Genomic DNA, 16,267 nt, shown 5'->3' on the forward strand with positions numbered 1-16,267 from the left:
CAGACAGGCATATGCAGAATAGATATACAAGATTATACTGTACCACACAAGAAAATATATACAAGATATTGTGGTAGCTCACAGTGAAAGAAAATGTGACAATGAATATATATATATATATATATATATATATATATATATATATATATATATATATATATATGTGTGTTCATGTATAACTGAAAAATTATGCTCTGCACTGGAATTTGACACAACATTGTAAAATGACTATAACTCAATCAAAATGTTATAAAAATAGTAAAATAAAATGAAATACATTTGATAGTTGATAGTATAAAATATAACACATTCTGATAGGGTTTAAAATGTATGTAAATGAAATACTTGTGAACTATAGCATAAACAGGGGAAAATAAAGACCCCTATATAGTGATAAGATTTGCACATTTCAATTTAAGTGGTGAAATATTGATTTGAAATATGCTGTGAAATGTTAAATATGGTTTTGTCATCCCACTTCACTAAAAATATACAAAGATATAATAATCACAATAGATAAATTTAAATGGAATATGAAAAAGTTTGAATATCTGAAAAGATGGTAGCAAAGGGAAACAAATGAAAACAGAATAAAGGAAAAGAAACAATGAAAAAGAAGGGGGAAATGAGGAAACAAAAAGAGAACAAAAAAATAAAATGTTAGATCCATTCCAAATATATCAATAATTGTATTAAATGTAAATGGTCTGAACAAGGGACCAGCACATTTTTCCTGTAAATGGCCATGTGCCTATGTGACTGACCTCCAATGAAAGCCCTGGTTAGAGGGGGTCAACTGTATGGTGATGGATGGAAACTAAATTATTTGTGGTGAGCACACTCTAGTGTGTGCAGAAGTAGAGTTATAATTGTACACATGAAACTTACATAATGTTATAAACCAATGTTAACCTCAAAAAAAAAAAAAAAAAAAAAGAAAGAAAGAAAGAAAGAAACCCTAGATACCAAGGCTCATGTGAGCTTCTCTGGTTGGCAACACTCCATACATGTTGTTACACATTATTGCTGGAATGGTAATAAGTGTGTACATATGATTCCGCTGAGAGAAGACACCTGGAGGCTTGGCATCTGATTTCTCCTGGACTTTGCCCCTTGTGCCTTTTCCCTTTGTTGATTTTAATCCATATCTTTTTTCTGTAATAAACTATAACCATGAGTATAACAACTTTTCCAAGTTCTTCTACTGGATTGTCAAATCTGAGGGTGGCTTTGGAGATATCCAACACAGTGTCATATTGATAAAAAGATAAATTCACCAAGAAGATATTACAATTCTAAATGTGTATGCACCTAACAACAAAGGTTAAAATTACAGAAAGCAAAAAGAGAGAGAACTGAAAAGATAAAGACAATTACATAGTTACAGCAGGAGACTTCAATAATCCTCTCTCAGTAATAGGACAAGACCCCAAATGAGGGGGGATATAGAATGGAACAGCTCAACCAACCAACTGGATCTACTTGATGTTTATAGAACACTCCACCCAACAACAACAAAGTACACATTTTTTCAAGTGCATATGGAACATTCACTGAAGTAAACCATATCTGGTGTCATAAATCAAACTTAGAAGATAAAAAAGATTGCACTCACACACAAAGTATGTTCTCTGATTGTAAAGGAATTAAAATAGAAATCAATAACAGCAGAATAGCAGAAAGAACCCCAAATCACATACTTCTAAATAATCCATAAGTCAAATAAGTAGTCTTTGAGGGAGATTAGAAATGAATAAAAGTGAAAATACAAATATCAGAAGTGTGGGATACAGCTAAAGCAGTGCTGGAAGGAAATATACAGCATTAAATATATACATTTTAAATGAAGACATATCTAAATTCTGTAATCCAAACTTTAATCTTTACAAAATAGAAAGAGAAAAATAAAAATAAAGAAGAAAGAAAGTAATAAAGGTCAGAGAGAAAATTGATGTTGAAAACAGGAAAACAATAGAAAAATCAATAAAACCAAAACCTATGTCTTTGAAAAAACCAGTAAAATTGATAAACTTTTAGGAAGGATGAAGAAGAAAAGAGAGAAGACAAAACTTACTAATATCTGGAAAGGAAGAAATGATGCAGCTATACACACGACAGACATTAAAAAGACAATCAAGGAATACATCAAATAACTGTGGAAATAAGCTCAATAACTTAGATGAAAGAGACTGATACCTTGAAAAACAACAAACTACTACAATACATAAAATATGAAATAGATACTTTGAAAACCCGTACAACTCTTAAATAAATTGAATTTTTGTTATCAATCTTCTGAAGAAAACATCTCAGGCCAACATGATTTAACTAGCGAATTCCACCAAATATTTTTGAAAGAATTAATGCTAATTCTACACAATTGCCTCCAAAACATAGTAAAAGAGAGAACACGTCCCAACTCATGAGGCCAGAACTCCAAACCAGACAGTAAAACAAGTGAACATTATATAGAACACTCTCCTTCAGGAACATAGATACAAAAACAGGCAAATGTTCACAACTTGAAAACAGCAAAATTTTGTAAGAATAATATGCCATTACTGAGTGAGGTTTATCCCAGAAATGCAGGACTGGTTCAGTATTTTATTTTATTTTATTTTATTTTTAATTGAGTTATAGTCATTTTACAATGTTGTGTCAATTTCCAGTGTAGAACACAATTTTTCAGTTATACATGAACATACATATATTCATTGTCACATTCTTTTTCACTGTGAGCTACCACAAGATCTTCTATACATTTCCCTGTGCTATACAGTGTAGTCTTGTTTATCTATTCTGCATATACCTGTCAGTATCTACAAATTTCGAACTCCCAGTATGTCCCTTCCCACACCCCTCCCGCCTGGCAACCACAGTTTGTATTCTATGTCTATGAGTCTGTTTCTGTTTTGTATTTTATGTTCACTTTTTTTTTAGATTCCACATATAAGCGATCTCATATGATACTTCTCTTTCTCTTTCTGGCTTAATTCACTTCAAATGACATTCTCCAGGAACATCCATGTTGCTGCAAATGGCATTATGTTGTCATTTTTATGGCTGAATAGTATTCCACTGTATACACAACTTCTTTATCCAGTTATCTGTCAGTGGACACTTAGGCTGTTTCCATGTCTTGGCTATTGTAAATAGTGCTGCTATGAACATAGGGGTGCAGGTGTCATTTTGAAGTAGGGTTCCTTCTGGATATATGCCCAGGAGCAGGATTCCTGGGTCATAAGGTAAGTCTATTCCTAGCCTTTTAAGGAATCTCCATACTGTTTTCCACAGTGGCTGGACCAAACTAACTGCACTCCCACCAGCAGTGTAGGAGGGTTCCCTTTTCTCCACAGCCTCTCCAGCATTTGTCATTTGTGGATTTTTGAATGATGGCTGTTCTGACTGGTGTGAGGTGATACCTCATTGTAGTTTTGACTTGCATTTCTCTGATAATTAGTGATATTGAGCATGTTTTCATGTGCTTATTGGTCATTTGTATGTCTTCCTTGGAGAATTGCTTGTTTAAGTCTTCTGGCCAATTTTGGATTGGGTTGTTTTCTTTTTATTAAGTCATATGAGCTGTTTATTTGGTTCAGTATATTAAATTCATTTCAATTCACCCTATAGAATGTGTAATGAATTAAAAGTGCATGATCATATCAGTTAATTCAGAATAACCATAAGACAGGGTACAATCCCTTTTATAATAAAAATTCTCAGGAACTGGTCAAAGAAAGGATGTTTCTCAAATTAATACAAGTTAGTTACAAAAAGACTACAGATATTATCATAATGGTGAGAGACATAGTGCTTTCCCCCTAAAGTTAAGAACATGGCACTATGCTCACCATTCACACTCAACATCATACGAGCTCTTAGCCAATGCAAGAAGGAAAGAAAAAGAAATAAAAGACGTACCTAGAGAGAGAAATAACACAGTTCCTGTTTTCAGGCAACACAATTATCCATGTAGTAAATCCCAAGGAATCTACAAAAATTCTAGGACTAATAAGTGAGCTTAGCAAGTTTGCCAGGTAAAAAGTCAACAAACAAAAATCAATCACATTTCTGTCTATTTTCAATGTACAAATAGAAACTGGAATTAAAAACTTGAAACCACTTATAATTGCTCTAATAAATATGAAATACTTAGTTATAAATCTAATGATATGTGTACAAGTTATTTATGCTGGAAACTATAAAAAGTTGATGAAGGAAATCAAAAGATACCTAAATAAATGGAGCAACATGCTACATTCATAGATTAGAATTCTTATCATAAATATGTGAATTCTCCATAACCAATCTATAGTTTCAATGCAATACTAATCAAAGTGGATTTTTTTTGTAAGGATAGACTGTTTAAAAAAAATTCTATGAAAGGGCAAAGGAAGAAGAATAGCTAAACCAATTTTGAAGACAAATATAATACATTTGGAAAAATCACACTACCTGATTTTAATATTAAGTATAAGACTACAGTAATTAAAATGATGTGGTTTTGATGCAGGTATAGGCATATACATCAGGGACACAAAATAGAGAATCCAAAAATAGACCCACACAAATATAGCCACCTTCCAACGTAGTGAGTCTCCTAAAATTCCTGGCCAAACTTCTTGCTCATTCTGTCTTTTTTCTTTTGCGCCTGGATCTTTACCGCTGTGCAGACTCTCCTCTAATACATAGTTTCTCCTTATAGGAACCCTTCCAGTTGTGAGCCCATCTAGAGGGTTAGCAGGACTGATATTTCAAGATATTTCAGGATATTTCAAGAACCCAATGAATAGCTTAGCTCTTTTGAACTGGAGTCATGAGTTCCACCACAATCAGTGAATCTGAGATGAATCATCCTAGTGCTCTGTTGATCCATAGCAGATCTGTTTTCAATCGTAAGTTTATGGCAAATGAATAGATGAAAATGGATTTGTGAAGTTTCCTCCAAGGACAAGGTAGGAGATATTTAAGATAATTTAAGATAATTCCTTAGCCCCTTCCCCTGTGTGAACCCCTCTCTCTATGCTCAGATTAGAACACCTTCCCTGGGCCTCTTGCTGCGATGAATCAGAGTCTCCATTAGGTGAGTCTTAAGGAAAATTTTTTGCATTCTTTCTTTGGAAATAAGCACAGAAAATAAAGACTCCTCAGATGTCACTTCTAGTTCATTTCCCTTGGATTCCTTCCCCTTTTCCACCAATACTGTTGTACAGGGGTTCTTGGAAGAGCCGTATTTCTAAACATCATGAGCATTATGACATTCAAGTCTCACAATAAAACTATGGAGAATGTAGTAACATTATCTCCAATTTATCGACAAGGATTTTAAGGCAAAAAGAGGGTAGGTATCATACCAAAGCCACCCACACTGAAATAGTTGATATAGGAGTCTAACCCAGGCTTTTTGACTCCATAAACAACTACATTTTACAATGAAATAGAGAAATAATGTGTTTTGATCTGGACTCGGTGGAATTGCAACTGCCTAGTTCTGTGCTTGAGAGCCAACAGATAAATAATCAGGAATTTTATGAGCAGGTTGTTAAACTATTAGCAGCTTGAAATTGGTCATGGTGAGATCATTTACAGCGTGGACAGTAGCAAACACTACATATGAGAACCTCCCTGCAGTGCCAGTTTACCAACACACCACTGCCTGAATTTGATCTTGAGGAAAGACAAGGACAGGACAGTTCTATGGACACTTCAGGAACTTTAAGTCCTTCAACCTTTTTCATAAACTCTGCTTCTGTTATCCTGGAAGAGTTTTAATCCAAGCCTGGTTTGGAAGGGGAGGGCTGACTGATATTCATGGACTGGAATATTCATGAATATCCATGACTGATATCCAGCACAGGAACTCAGTGCCTCACATCCTTTGCACAGTTGTCGGATACTTTCATTCCACACACGCTATAATCCCCACAATGTAATGATTTTATCTTTGCTTTAAAATATCTATAGTATTTTAAATAGTTTTAGATAGATTTATATCTCAAAGATATTTAAAAATATCTTATATATTTACTATTTGTGGTGCTTTTTTCTTCCTGCAGGTATAGACCTCCACCTGGTAATATTTCCTTTCATCTTGGAAATTTTCTTTGAGCATTTATTGTAGTTAGGCTTGCTGGAGACCAAAAAAAAACCCGTCTCAGTTTTATATCTGAAGATATCTTTAATTATTTTTAAAGGAATTTTTTGGTTGCACATGGAATTCTAAAAGTTGATAGGATTTTGCTATCAGCAGTTTAAAGATACCATTCCATTATGTTCCATGCTCCATGGATTCTGTTGTGAAATCAGTGGAAAACTTATCATTGTTCCCCTATATGTAATCTTTTTTTCCTCTGGTTTCTGTCTGCTTCTACTTTCTGGAAGTTATTGTGGAGAATTAATATAATTCCTTCCTTAAATGATTGATAGAATTTACCAGAAAGTCATCTGAGCCCAGTGATTTTTTTGGTGATGATTATTAATTATTGATTAATTTCTTTAATAGATATAGGCCTATTCAGATGATCTATGTCTCCTTGTGTGAGTTTTTTTAGTGTGTGTCTTTAAGGAGTTTGTCCTTCGTTGAAGTTACTAAATGCATGGGCATAACTTTGTGCATAGTGTTCTTACATGATCCTTTTAATGTCTATAAGATCAGTAGCGGATGACCCCTCTTACACATAATATTGGCATCTTCTTTTTTTTCATGGTTGGTCTGGCTAGACATATTGATCTCTCCAAAGAACTAGCTTCTGGTTTTGTTGAATTTCTCTACCATTTTCTGTTCTCATTTTCATTGATTTCTATTCTAATTTTTATTAGTATTTTTCGCTTGTTTGTTTCTCTTTTTTCCTAAGGGGGAAGTTTAGATGATTGATTTTTAGATATTTCTTCTTTTCTAATACCTGTATTTAATGCTAATTGATCTTAGATATTTCTTCTTTTCTAATGCATGCACGTAATGTTATAAATATCCCTCTAGTGGGGAGGGTATAGCTCAAGTGGTAGAGCACATGCTTAGCATGCATGAGGTCCTGGGTTCAATCCCCAGTACCTCCTCTAAAAATAAACCTAATTACCTACCCCTCCAAAAAAAAAAAAAAAGTGTCCCTTTAAACACTGGTTTTTGCTGCATCCTCAAAATCTTGATAAGTTTTAATTTGAATTATCAGTGATACTTTTAATTTATCTTGAAACTTACTTCTTCATTGACCCATGTGTTTCTTAAAAGTATAGTGTTCTTTCCAAATACTGGCAAGGATTTTTCAAGCCATCTTTTTGTTATTGATTTACAGTTTAATTCCATTATGGTCTGAGAACATACTTTGCATAATTTCTATTCTTTATATTTGTTAAGGTATGTTTTTTGACCCAGAATGTGGTCTATTTGGGGAATGTTTCATATGACCTTGAGAAGAAGGGCATTCTGTTTTTTTGGAATGGAGTATTTTATAAATGTCAGTTAGATCAAGTGGATTGAGCATGCTGTTCAGATCAACTGTATCCTTATTGACTTTCTATCTGCTTGATGTATCTATTGCATACTTACTGATAGGGGGGTATGGACATCTTCAACTGCAATAGAACCTTGAAGTTCTATCAGTTTCAGACTCAGGCAATTTAACACTCTATTGTTAGGTGAATACACATTAAGAACTGGTATGTCCTCTTGTAGAAATATCCATGATAATTTTCCTTGTCCAAAATCTGTTTAGTCTGAAATTAATATAGATATTCCAGTTTTTTGATTAGTTAACACAGTATATCTCTCCATTATTTTAAGCTTTTTAAGTCTTTTAATTAAATTGGACTTTGTAGACTACATATATTTTGGACTTGTTTGTCTACTCTGACACCTTTTAAAATTAATTTCTACCTTTTAATTAATGCACTTAATTACTCATATTTAATTGTTATTAATATAGTTGGATTAATATAAACTATATTTTAACTCTCTGTACATTTATTCTTTTTCTGCCCTCTCTAGTTTTAATTGAGAATTTTATTTGATTCCATTTTCTCTCTTCTATTGGCATATCATTAACTCTTTTAAAAAATTTAGTCCTTGTCCTAGAATTTGATATACATCTTAAGGTAATGTAAGTCCACCTCAAATAACAATATACACTTCATGTGTAGTGCAGGAATATAACAGAATCCCCCCCCTCCTCAAGTAACTTGTAACATTGCTATCATGCTTTTCACTTATCCCTATGTTATAATCATCAATACATTGCTGTGTTATTATTGCTCCAAACACATAATTATCTTTTCTATCAAATATGAATAAGAAAAATAAAATATATTTATGACATTTTTATTACTTTTCAGGCACTCTTCCTGTCTTTATATAGATTCAACTTTCTGACCCGCATTATTTTTCTTTTAAATAATTTAAAAACATATTTATTCCAAGGCATGTCTGCTGGTTTTGATTCCCTCATTTTTGTTGTATGGAAAAGCTTTTATTTTTATTCATTTTTGAAGGATAATTTTCCTGTATATAGAATTCTAGGTTGGCATTTTTTCTATTTTCCTTTCAAAACTTTAAATTTTTTGTTCTACTCTCTTCTTGCTTGTATTTTTACTGACAAATTTTCCACTGTTTTTTTTTTAATTTCTTTTACCTATATGAAAGATGTTTACCCTCTAGCTACTTTTTAAGATTTTCTCTTTGCATTTTGTTTTCTGCAATTCGAATATGATATGCCTAGGTGCTTTGTTTTGTTTTTATTTACTCCTACTTGGTATACTCTGAGTTTCTGGTAGCCCTAATTTTGTGTTACTGATTTTGGAAAATACTCTATTATTAAAATATTCCTTTTGGTTCGTTCTCTCATTCTTCTTCTGTTGTTCAAGTTATGTATTTGTTATGACTTTTGACATTATCTCACAATACTCAGATATCCTGTTCTGTTTTTCTTTCTCTTTTTTATTGAAGTATAGTTGATTTACAATATTACATTCACCTAATGTGTACAGCATAGTGATTCAGTATTTTTACACATTATACTCTGTTAAAAGTTATTACAAGATAGTGGCTAAAATGCCCTGTGCTATACAATATACACTTGTTGCTGTTTCTTCTTTTTTTCTCTTTTTAAAAATGGGGTATAGTCAATTTACCATGTTCTGTCAATTTCTGGTGTACAGCACAATTCTTCAGTCATACATGAATATATATACATTTATATATATTTTTTTTTAATTTTCATATTCTTTTTCACCATGAGCTACTACAAGATGCTGAATGTATTTCCCTATGCTATACAGTATAAACTTGTTGTTTATCTATTTTATATATAGCAGTCAGTATCTGCAAATCTTGAACTCCCAGTTTATCCCTTCCCACTGCCCTCCCCCCTGACAACCGCAAGTCTGTATTCTATGTCTGTGAGTCTGTTTCTGTTTTATATATAAGTTCATTTGTCTTTTTTTTTTTATATTCCACATATGAGTGATATCATATGGTATTTTTCTTTCTCTTTCTGGCTTACTTCGCTTACAATGACATTCTCCAGGGCCGTCCATGTTGCTGCAGATGGCATTATTTTATCATTTTTATTGCTGAGTAGTATTCCATTGTATAAATAAACCACTATTTCTTTATCTAGTCATCTATTGATAGACATTTAGGCTGTTTCCATGTCTCGGCTATTGTAAACAGTGCTGCTATGAACAGTGGGGTGCAGGTGTCATCCTGAAGTAGGGTTCCTTCTGGATATATGCCCAGGAGTGGGATTACTGGGTCATATGGTAAGTCTATTCCTAGTCTTTTGAGGAATCTCCATACTGTTTTCCACAGTGGCTGCACCAACCTGCATTCCCACAAGCAGTGTAGGAGGGGTCCCTTTTCTACACACCGTCTCCAGCATTTATCGTTTGTGGACTTTTGAATGATGGCCATTCTGACGGGTGTGAGGTGATACCTCATTGTAGTTTTGATTTGCATTTCTCTGATAATTAGCGACACTGAGCATTTTTCATGTGCCTATTGGTCATTTATATGTCTTCCTTGGAGAATTGCTTGCTTAGGTCTTCTGCCCATTTTTGGATTGGGTTGTTTGTTTTTTTCTTACTAAGTCATATGAGCTGTTTATGTATTCTGGAGATCAAGCCTTTGTCAGTTTCATCATTTGCGAAAACGTTCTCCCATTCTGTAGGTTGTCATTTTGTTTTGCTTATGGTTTCCTTTGCTGTGAAAAAGCTTGTAAGCTTAATTAGGTCCATTTGTTTATTCTTGCTTTTATTTCTGTTGCTTGTGTAGACTGCCCTAGGAAAACATTTTTGAGATGTATGTCAGATAATGTTTTGCCTGAGTTTTCTTCTAGGAGGTTTATTGTGTCTTGTCTTATGTTCAAGTCTTTAATCCATTTTGAGTTTATTTTTGTGTATGATGTGAGGGAGTATTCTAACTTCATTGATTTACATGCTGCTGTCCAGTTTTCCCAACACCATTTGCTGAAGAGATTGTCTTTATTCCACTGTATGTTTTTGCCTCCTTTGTCGAAGATTAGTTGACCAAAAGTTTGTGGGTTCATGTCTGGGCTCTCTATTCTATTCCACTGGTCCATATGTCTGTTTCTGTACCAGTACCATGCTGTTTTGATTACTGTAGCTCTGTAGTATTGTCTGAAGTCTGGGAGGGTTATTCCCCCAGCCTCATTGTTTTTCTTCAGTAGTGCTTTGGCAATTCTGGGTCTTTTGTGATTCCATATAAATTTTATTATGATTTGTTCTAGTTCTGTGAAATACGTCCTGGGTCATTTGATAGGGATTGCATTACATCTGTAGATTGCCTTGGCAGTGTGACCATTTTAACAATATTGATTCATCCAATCCAAGACCATGGGATATCTTTCCATTTTTTAAGTCTTCTTTAATTTCCTTAATCAATGCTTTGCAGTTCCCCATGTATAAGTCTTTCACCTCCTTGGTTAGATTTATTCCTATTTATTTATTCCTATTTATTACTTTGGGTGCTATTTTTAAAAGAGATTTTTTCTTTTGTTTCTTTTCCTGTTGATTCATCATTAGCGTAAAGAAATGCAACTGACCTGTTTTTTTCTTCTTTAATTATTTTTTTCTTTTTCTGTTATAGTTTGGAAAGTTTTATTAACCAGGCTCTCTGATTCTTTCCTTGGTTGTGTGTAGTCTACAGATGAACCCATCAAACATAATCTTTATTTGTTTTAAAGCATCTTTTATCCAAGATAGTGTTTTCATTTCCTTTATATTTTTCCAGTTTTATTGAGATATAATTGACATACAACACTGTATAAGATGTATAACATAATGATTTGACCTATATGCATCTTGAAATGATTACCATGATAGGTTTAATGAACATCTATCATCTCAAAGATACGACACCAAAGAAATAGAAGAAAAAGTTTTTCCTTGTGATAATTCCTTGATGGTAGAGGAGTGTCAATTATCTTTATCATATAGTACATCCCTAGTATTTATTTATCTTATAACTGGAAGTTTGTATTTTTTGACTACCTTCATCTAATTCCCCCTCCTACAACTCCATGCCTCTGGTAGCCACAGATCTGAACTCTTTTTTCTACGATGGTGTTTGCTTGTTTTTGAAGTATAATTGACCTCCAGCACTATGTTAGTTCCTGGTACACTGCATAATGATTCAGTATTTCTATGTATTTCAAAATGTTCACCATGATAAGTCTAGTTGTCACCTGTCACCATACAAAGATATTACAACATAATTAACTATATTCCCCACACTGTACATTTAATACCTGTGTCTCATTTATTTTGTAACTGAAAATGTTTGTACCTCATTATCTCCCTTACCTGTTTCTCTCTTTCTCCCAGCCCCCTCCCCTTTGGCAACCACCTGTTTGTTCTCTGTATGTATGACTGTCTTTGGCTGGGTTTGTTCATTTGTTTTGTTTCTTAGGTTCCACGTAAAAGTGAAATCATACAGTATTTGTCTTTCTCTTTCTGACTTATTTCACTTAGCATAATACTGTTTAGGTACATCCATGTTGTCACAAATGGCAAGATTACATTCTTTTTAATGACTGACTAATATTTCATTGTACATATACACCTTATTTTCTTTTCCATTTATCTATTGATGGGCACTTAGGTTGATTCCATATCTTGGCTATTGTAAATAATGCTGCAATGACCATAGGGGTGCATATATCTTTTCTAATTAGTGTTCTTATTTTCTTTTGATAAATGCCCAGAAGAAAAATTGTTTGATCATATATTTCTAATTCTTTTTGAGGAATCTCCATAATGTTTTCCATAGTGCCTGTACCAATTTACATTCCCACCATTAGTGCATGAGGGTTCTCCATATAATTGCCAACACTGGTTATTTGTTATCTTTTTGATAATGGCCATTCTGACAGGTGGAGGTGATATCTCATTGTGGATTTGATTTGCATTTCCCTAATAGTAATGATGAGCATATTTTCATGTTCCCATTGGTCATCTGTATATCTTTGCTGGAAAAATGTCTATTCAAGTCCTCTTCCATTTTTAAAATCAGGTTCTTTGTTACTTTGATGTTGAGTTGTATTAATTCTTGTTATATTTTCAATATTAACCCCTTGTCAGATATACTGCTTGAAAATATCTTCTCCTAGTCAGTAGGTGACTTTGTTTTTGTTTCCGTTTTGTTTGTTTTGTTTTTGGTAGTTTCCTTCACTGTGCAAAAGCTTTTTAGTCTGATGTAGTCCCACATATTTTTGCTTTTATTTCCTTTGCCTGATGAGACACATCTGAAAAAAGTATCCCTAAGACCAGTGTCAAAGAGTGCACTGCTTATGATTTTGTCTAGAAGTTTTATGGTTTCAAGTATTATATTTAAGTCTTGAATCCATTTTGAGTTTATATCTGTGTATGGTATGAGAAAGCAGTCCAGTGTGATTCTTTTGCATGAAACTGTCCAATTTTTCCAGCACTATTTATGGAAGAGGTTGTCTTTTCCCAATTGTATATTTTTGCCTCCTTTGCCATAGGTAGGTTGTCCATATAAGAGTTGGTCCATTTTTTATTTCTCTATTCAGTTCCATTGATCTATGTGTCTGTTTTTGTGCCAGTACCATACCGTTTTGATGACTGCAGATTTGTAGTATAGTTTGAAATCAAGGCCTGTGATACCTCCTATCTTGTTTGACTTTCTTGAGCTTGTTTTGGCTGTTTAGAGTCTTTTGTATTTCCACACAAAATTTAGAACAATTTGTTCTAGTTCTGTGAAAAATGGCAGTGATGTTTTGTAAGCATTACATTGAGTCTATAGATTGCCTTGGGAAGTATGGACATTTTAATAATATTAAGTCTTCCAATCTATGAACATGATATATATTTCCAACTGTTTGTGATGTTTTCAATTACTTTCATCAGTGTCTTAGAGTTTTCAGAGTACACAACTTTTAGATCCTTGGTTAGATTTATTCCTAGGTATTTTATTCCTTTTGACGTGACTGTAAATGGGATTTTGTTAAATTCTCTTTCTAATAGTTTGTTGTTAGTGTATAGAAATGCAACAGATTTCTGTATACTAATTTTGTACCTCACAATTTACTGAATTCTTTGGTAACTTCTAATATTTTGGGGCATCTTTAGGATTTTCTGTGTATAACATCATGTCATCAACAACAGTGCCAGTTTTACTACTTCCCTTCCAATTTGGGTTCTGTTTATTTTACTTGTCTGAATGCTGTGGCTAGTACTTCCAATAATATATTGGAAAAAATGGCCAGAGTGGGCATTCTCGTCTTGTTCCTGATTTTAGTTGAAATGCTTTCAGCTTTTCACCATTGAATACGATGTTAGCTGTGGGCTTGTCATATATGGCCTTTATTATGTTGACGTAGGTCCCCTCTATACCCATTTTTTGAGAGTTCTTATCATAAATAGATGTTTAATTTTGTGAAAACATTTTCTGCATCTATTGAGGTGATCGTATGGTTTTTATTCTTCAGTTTCTTAATGTGATGTATCACATTGGTTGATTTGCAGATATTGAAACTTAATTACATCCCTGGGATAAACAACTCTTGATGATGGTATATGATCTTTTTAATGTAATGTTGGATTTGGTTTGCTAATATTTTGTTGAGGACTTTCACACCTAAATTTGTCGGTGATATTGGCCTGCGACTTTCACTTTTTATGGGATCTTTGTCTGGTTTTTGTATCAAGCTGATCCTTGACTAATAAAATGAGTTCATGAGCTCCTGAAATGAAGGACTGAACTGGGCGATTATTTTGTGATTGAGAAGAGTGGGGCATTCAGCTGTGCTAAGGAGAAAGAGAAGGAGGCAGCTTCTGTCCATGGTCCAGTGGACCTCCCCTCCCCACCCCTGTGACCACTCCTGGCTGTCTGCTCCTTCCAGATCTGTCTGGTCCTGGTTTGCATGCCTGGTCATGGGATGTCCAGAACTGCATTTCTGATTATGACTATGCTGTGTGTTCAAAAGGAGCAGGTCTGCCCACCAGGAGGAGCGCAGACCTGGAACCTGGAGGGGTTTCTAGAAAGAGACTGTAAATGGAGCAGGAGAGGAATGTCAAGAGAGGGAAGGAAAGGTGCTTTCCTCAAGGAGGGGAGCAACCACCAGGGTGTTGGTCACCTCTCTCTCAGCCCCTATATTTTGTATCCACCTGAGAGGATAACCTAGACAAAATATATATGTATTTGTGTGTATACATGCGTGCGTGCGTGCACGCGCACATGCGCACGCACACACACACACACACACACACACACACACACACACACATCCCACATACACAGCTGCAAATCACCTCTAGCTGCTGTGGGGTGGAGAATGATGAGTGTCTGACTTTTTCAAACAAAAGTCACGGTAATAGACAAGGTTCTGTCTATTCTCCCTTTTCTCCTTCTCCTCTATTTCTTCCTATTTATTTCCACCACCTCCTCCTTTTCTCCCCCTCCTGCTCCTATTTCTCTGTCTTCTTCATCCTCCTCCTCCTTGTCCTTCTCCTCCTTCTTCTTCTCCCTCTCTGTTTCCTTTGCCCCATATTCCCTCTCCCTTCTTTCCTCTCTCCTTTGTTTTTTCCATTCCTTAATAACAGCTCCAGCACTCCTTTAGTTGTACACTTAGGACCTCATTCCACCTCCGCCCTCCTCTCCAGATACCTATATTCAGCTAAGCATTGCAGAGCCCCCTGGTCATGCCTCCTCTTTCCTGTTGTCACCATTTCCCTGGTTGATATTAAGTGTCTTACCTCTGAAACCAGCTTCTGAGATTTCCCCAGTCCCCTACATTCTTGATATACTTACCAAAGAAATTCTTGTAGAACTTTCCAATCCTTTTGACACATCAGACTAGCCCATTATAGGCCCCCTCTGATTTCCCATTACCTTCTGTTTTTCACTCTTTCCATGTCAATTCTGACCACAGTCATCATCATATTCTCCTTCTGTACTTTAAAATCTTTCTCATTAGAGCTATGTAACCTTTTCCCACAGTCAGAAGGAGGGGCACCAGGACCCTTCAGGAAAGTGGGTAGGGGATACCCATGTCCCATCACATCCCCTGACACCCACGTGTGAGCATACTCTCCCCATGGTTTATTTCTAGAGAAGTCCCACGTACATAGTAAGCACTCTTACTGCTGTCTGGCACTCCTGCTAGACAGAGCCCTGGCATGGTCGTCATAAGTCCTGAGATCCACGCACAGCTTTGCCAGTAACCCCGTGTCTGAATTTGGGGATGTCATTTCCTCACCCTGAGTGTCCTAGTTTCCCCATCTCTACACTGATTGTTGCCCCTTAGACATCTGCAAATTAGTGTCGTGCTCCTCTTGGTTATCTCTGTGTATCATTTCCAGACATCGCTCAAGGAAAGGACTATTTCCAATGAAAATCTCAGTAATAGACAAGGAGGTGTTTGTCTCTCTCCTTTCTTCCTTTGTTCCTTTTTCCCCCTCCCCCTGTTATCGGCACCAATGCCCTCTCGCCACGTAGGTGAGAAACGTTCCCATCCTAGCTCACAAACCCTGCAGAATTCCTTGTTAAAGTGCTCTCTTCCCTGTTGCCACTGTCCATGCCCTAGTTCTCAAAGTACTCACTGTTTACCTGGTCTGTGTTAAAAGCCAGCAGAGTTGGCGTTCTCATCCCAAAGGGACCATGTGGCCCTGGACAGGTTGCTTCCCTTCTCTGGTTCATCTCTTTGTCAGTAAAATGAAGGGTTTGACCATGTTGGTCTCCAAGTGGAAGCTGACTGAGGTTGTATAGAGAGCTCTGGCGTGGTCACCAAGAACT

General features: G+C 35.2%; 1 protein-coding gene across 9 annotated transcripts in view; it reads right to left on the bottom strand.

The window, feature by feature from the left end:
• Nucleotides 1-16,267, bottom strand: part of ZDHHC15 (zDHHC palmitoyltransferase 15) — a 383,378-nt gene that overhangs the window by 147,588 nt on the left and 219,523 nt on the right. The gene's annotated exons all lie outside the window — the stretch shown is intronic.

The sequence above is a fragment of the Camelus bactrianus genome, chromosome X (genome assembly GCF_048773025.1).
Source record: "Camelus bactrianus isolate YW-2024 breed Bactrian camel chromosome X, ASM4877302v1, whole genome shotgun sequence".
Classification (NCBI taxonomy): Eukaryota; Metazoa; Chordata; class Mammalia; order Artiodactyla; family Camelidae; genus Camelus; species Camelus bactrianus.